This window comes from Arctopsyche grandis, chromosome 9 (genome assembly GCF_051622035.1).
Source record: "Arctopsyche grandis isolate Sample6627 chromosome 9, ASM5162203v2, whole genome shotgun sequence".
NCBI lineage: Eukaryota > Metazoa > Arthropoda > Insecta > Trichoptera > Hydropsychidae > Arctopsyche > Arctopsyche grandis.
The window spans coordinates 4,657,878-4,664,415 of NC_135363.1; positions in this window are offsets into that span (position 1 = coordinate 4,657,878).

Genomic DNA, 6,538 nt, shown 5'->3' on the forward strand with positions numbered 1-6,538 from the left:
TGTTTTTTTTTTGTGAAAATATTGATGAAATAAAACTAAAAAAAAAGACATCTTAGCAGCCAACACCTACTTATTTAAGGGTCAGGATATGTTAGGTTAAGTTAAGGTTGGCCCTATTCATTTAAGATTTGGTAAAGAGATATGTATCTACTGACGATATTTTGATAGAAATGCTTCGACAACATTATGGGGCGGCAGGAAAAAACAAAAATTGTAATAAAAATTTCGTTGCTACGATACAAAAAAAAAAAAAATAGTCGACTGCTATTCAAAGGTTGATCGCATACTAAAGTAGCACCATTTAATATTTATATTTAATTGTTTGATATGAAAAAAATCTCCCTACATATACATATATAATCAGTATAAAACACCAATAGAACAATTAATAATTAATTAATTAATTAAATAAATTTTCAATAGATGGCGGTAAAAAATAAGAGACTTAGCGCCGTCTATTATAGTTTATATGTACATATATGTATATAGATGTTTTTTTTTAATATTTTGTTATTATATTCGTATACGTTTTGTTGGCAGTGGTCTAGCGTATTTTATAGCGTTTAGTGGTTGACGTATATACATATGTATGTCGAATTGAAACGACTATTATAGTACGGCGAACGTTATCTTACACATACAAACAGATAGACAGAATAGCGATATTATATTTATAATGATAACCACGACGTTTTTTTTTGGTTACACGACAATTCGTGCAAGTCCAAAAGGTTCAACGACAAAATGTACCCGAAAATTAGTGCACTGGACAAAATGTACCCGCGACAAAATGTTCACGCGACAAAATGTCCACGGAAATAATGTTCAAGTGACAAAATGTTCAAAAATCCTAAATTTTTAAAGTTAATTATTAATTATTATTATTTTTCAATTTAAATAAGTAAATATTGGATACGGTTGAGAACACCTGTCATTTACACTAATTTAATAACGCCCGCGATGTATACGATAAAAAGTAAATTATTCATTTGAAATAAAGAAAATTTTGGAGACGGTTGAGAAGCCCTGCCATATAAACTAATTCAATGTAATCTGCAGTTCATACGCTTAGAAAGTTTTTTTTTTTTCAATTTAAATAAGTAAATATTGGATACGGCTAAGAACCCCTAACATTTAAACTAATTCAATGTCATCTTAAAATGATATTCAATGAGTCACAATGACATTCGCTTAAAATGTAATTGTTCAATTTAAATAAGAATATGTTGGTGCGGTTGAGAACACCTGTAATTTATTCTAATTTAATATCGATTTACCAATCACAAACGTCTTTGACCAATCCAGCCAATCAGAAACGATTTTGACGACAGCCAATCAGAAACGAATTACAGACGCCGTTTCGGTTTTATATATAAGATTGGAATAAAATTTTAAAATTTATATTTGTACGAACAAACAACTTCTTAAAAATTTAATAGAAAAATATTGTACTTATAATAAATACAAATGTATTAAAATAGCATATATTATTAATTTAAGACCGAATTTAAAATCATGATTAATTCAACGGTAACGCGTTCGAATTATCAGTAGGAAGGAGGCTTACGGGTTCGTGACTTAATCAGGGTGAAGTTTTTTTCTATGGTTTTTATTATGTATCAAATGTGGGATCTGTTTGTTAGGAGACTTCAGAAAAATAGGATTTATTCAACGTTTTAAACCATTCTCTATTATTTCAATAGCTGCCACAAACTGTCGTTCGGTCGCCGTGTAACATGATACCAACATAAACATTCACTCACCTCAAGCATGCCAACTTAGTCATAGACATGCATTGTAATAAGTAGTCACCGGAGCCTGAGGGGGCCGTGTATTGTTCAAAGGTTGTAAATGCATTGTTAAAGGTTTGCCGAACAATGGATAGCACTGTGACTATCCTACCTCTAGTAATAAGTTTCAATAATAATTCCTACACTATAATGATAGCCAGAGCCGTAGCAATGTTTTTGGCGACCTTGGCAAATATCTAAATTGCCGCCCCTTTATGTTTTTTTATGGTATTAAATAAAGACATATTTATTAAAATATAAAATTTAACAATGGCAAGGCAATTATTTTTTGAAATGTTTTATGAAAATAAAAATAAAATGCATATTAGTCAATATAGAGATGTATTTCCTTTTTAATTTGTTAATTGTTTGACTGAAATTAGTGAACGAAAGAGCTGCAGGCGAAATATTTTTCAAATAAATACAAACAATTAATTATCAGTTTTTGAGTTTTGAGGACTAACACGTCATAAATATCATAAAAGTATCGGAAAGTGATAGCTAGGTACAAAAAATGTATAACCAAAGCGTTGAATTGATGATGAAGTTCCATAAAAGATTTAGAAACAAAATTAAAATATTTTTTTCCCTATTCTATTGGAATTATTGTAACTTATGTATGATATCTGTTATTATATTTGCTTATTAAAATTTTTTTGTTAATGTTTTTTGTCGATCTTAAATAGTCTTTGATAATTTGAAAAAAATTGCCGAGGGGCACCCAAAGCGTCCCTCTGCATCCGGCGCCCTTGGCGACCACTCCGTTGCTTTTTTTTCATAATCTTCTTTAATATTTGAATTTCTGTACTGCTCTATTAAACCCCTTGGGTGCATCCGTTTTGCCGCTTTTCCCAAGTATTCTTAAACCAGCAGAATAGACTAGTGGTTAGCAAATAATGCTTTGAGCAAAGTGGTCACAGATTCAAATCCCATCGTTTTCTGCTGGCCAGACCTTGGATTTGTGACTACAGGGCGATCGTTTCCAATCAGATTTGCCGATTCCAAGCAGATTTTCGTTGAAACAGTTCCAACAAATTGGCAACCATACGCATTTTCTCGCAAATTTCGAGTTTTCAGCAATCTCGAATTTCGCCGAATTGTTTAAAAATGCTGCAAATTTACAAATTTGACCATAGATGTCTCTGTGAATGTTAGTTTATATACAATAGTACTAGTAATATTATTATCAAATGTACAATGTTTCTGACCAGGAAGGCGCATTGGGGTTTCCTGTTAGACCTTCTTGGTATAAATATAAAAAAAAATATATGTATAATATCGAATAAGAGCATATTTTTTTTTCGAATTTTTTAAAAATAAGCCCCCCCCCCCCCGAAATAAATAGGCCTGGTACTATTATTTTACCAGGGCTTGATTTCGCTCTTGACGTCCCTGTTAACGGTTGATTTACAGCGCTTGCATCCGATGCGAATCTCATCAGTATTGAAGGTGTTAAGAAGGCAGACAGCGATATAAAAGAGGGGGCGGTAGGGGGCGCGACAGGGGCGTCGGCGCTTGCGCGCCCTGGGGGCTACCAGGCGGGGGCGGGGGGTTAACGGGGGCCCCTCGGTGTGTGTATGTGTGGGGGCGGCGCCCACGCGCCCCTCAGTGTCAGCGCGGCGCCCGCAACCGACGCTGGCGCCGCGCAAAACCCCCACAGTATCAACGCGAGACCGCTCACGCGAACACACCGGTATGAACGCGCCTTTACATTCGACCATCGGCCATTCAGATTTTTATAAATTCACCGATTTTAAATGAAAAAAAAAAAATTTTTTTACAATCAAATTCTAACATCAAAATGTTTTTTTTTAAATATTATATGATATTTAATTAACAAATTAATAATATGCATTTTTACATTATACGAACTATGATATCAATACATGTAATATGTATGTATGTATGTATGTACACATGCGATCAAAATTTATAATCTGTTTTTTTTCTTTAACATCTTATTTTAGCATTTAACATCTTATTTTAGATACGTATACATATATTCTTCTTGTTATTATGTAATATTTTATCAATCTATTAAACTTTTTTTAATATCAGATTTTTAAACAAATTGAAATTTTTTTTTTGATAATATAGTCAAACCATGATATTGTTGCAACAATTTGTAAATCTCATTTTTTTTTTGGTCAAAAACATTTTTAATATGCACGTACATATGTATATGTATATTTTGATTTTTAAATGCTTTTTATTATTACGAAATTATGTTCACAATACATCTTATATCTATTTTAATAGCTACTGATCTACTGATCATTTTCTATTTTGCAATTTAATTTAATTTGGTTAGTAATCACCGTATTATATTATTCTAATGTTAATCTAAATCATAATAGGAAAAAGAGCTCAAAAACCTATTTACAATCCTGTATATGAATATGATCTTTTACGACGGTTTCAAATCCAATTTATAACCGTTGTTAAAATGTTAAAATTAGGTCGAAAAGTGCGATAAAACTGATACACAATAAAAGTCGATAAAACAGTAAAAAGGAATATTCAATTTTACGTAAGAAAATGTAATTTTTGAATTTCAATGGATAAATATAAATGTAACGAAATTTTATTATTAAATTTACATACAAAAAAAAAAATAGAATAAAAAATAGTTTGGGCAATTTCGATTCGAGTCGAATCATCATAAGTAATAATTTTAAATTGATTGATATCAGCTTCGTCGAAAATAAAATGTGTACTCAAATGAGGCATTTCTTCGAATCGTATTTTCATTAGTTATTTTCGGCTATGATTCGTAGGGTTTGTATTTATTGGGGTCGAATCGGTTTTTTTTTTGTAAAATTGTAGTGGTACGTTGCCTATCACATTAATTGATTTATTAAAAGTAACAATTATGGGTTTTATTTTATTTTTAATTTGTGATTTAAGTGTGTGTGTGTGTTTGAGTGTGATGAATCGTTTTTGTCACGGAAAAGCGTCTGAAGAAGAAAATCCACATTTATTTTGATAAAGTTTTGGAAAATTTCTGCCAGACAGAAGTGGGAGTTTGTTATACATATGTATCTTTTATATTACTTTTACTTTTTTATACATATGTATGTACATGTGTTGTATTTAATTAAAATGATGACTAGAATTTTGTAATTTATGTACATATGTATGTAATACTTTGGAGGTTGCATTTCGGGTGATTGAAATTTTAATTGCAATGTTTCATGAAATTATGTATTATGTATTTTTAATAAAATCGAGGCGTGTTGAAAATTTAATTTAAATCGTTTGAACGGAATTGACAGTTTTCTCTCGTAGGTATCGCATTCGATTTTCCTAATTCAATTATCTATTTGGGTCGAATTTGTACGCGTATACCGAAGTGCCTACTATGAATATTTGAAATACGAGTAATTTCGTATTTCGCTAATGAAATTTATGCCGCAGTAATTGTCGGATTATTAAACGTTTGAAATTATAAATAAATTTGCGTTACATATATTTACCATCGCATCGGTGTGCTGTTTAATTGAAACTGTTATATATGTATGTATTTAATTAAAAATGTTTCATAATGTTTTATACAATAATTCTTTGATTTTATTTGTTCGGTTACGTGTAATGCTAGAATTTTTTTATCCATTCAAATGTATCAAAAAAGCCTTATGTACATATACATATATAGTTAGACATTCCCGACAAAACCGACATTTGTCACTATCGGCACTACTGAAAAATGATTTTCTACTACCGGTAGTACCGGTATTTATTTATTCGGCTAGTCATTAATTATTTTAATCAAAAATTATAATCAATTACAAAATAATGTGGCCTTATGTATATGTATGTAGGTATAAAAGTCCTTCTACACCGTGCGAATAACCGATCAGCGAGTACCAAAAAAAAAGTTAATAAATTTTTGCGTGCTCCTTGCTTTGGAGAATTTTTATGTGGAAGGGGTGGTTTTAACTTTTAAATATTATATATGTACATATGTAATCAATTACTTGTCAAGTGAAAACAATAGGTTTATCATTGATGAAAATCGTCATTTATTTATTTTTAAAAATTAAAATAAAATAAATCAATATTCATAGTTCAAACAACAAGTAGTCTCAGGTATTACGTAGTACGGTATTTGAGGTATACTTTATCTTTGATTTTAAATTTGCGATACGCTAAGCGGATCCATTGAATAGCAGGTCAAAAAGAATGTCGAGTGTTGACTCATTCTTCAACTAATCCATACTAGCTGATACAACGTTTTCTTGTAAATTCAAAACAATTCAACTATGTAATTAAAAATTGAAATTATAATATTTCGGTAATACCGGTAGTCTATTTTGTGCTATCAGCAGTACCGAAATGGTCGAATTTTGGTCAAAAGTCGCCAGAACCAGCTTCAATAGTGTCGGTATTGGAATTCCTACAGTGAAAATAAATTCGTAGAGTGAGTAAAATTGTATAGTGAGAGTAAAAATAAATTAGTGTTATAATTTCGTATAGTCACAATTCGCATTTATACCTTCAATTGCTTTCAATAATATTTTATAGTCGTAATATGCATTTATGTGACGTTATATGTACAATGGGTCAATATTTATTTATGGGGGCTAATTTTGAAAATAATTTTATAAATTGAACACCGTGATGCGAATTCGGTTTTAATTTTTTCTTAATAAGTTTGATGTACTTATGCTAAATGGTAAAAAGTGTTAATAGCTTAAAATTTTGATTGAAAATGATTTTTTTTTATTTTTTATAGATTATGTTTTTGA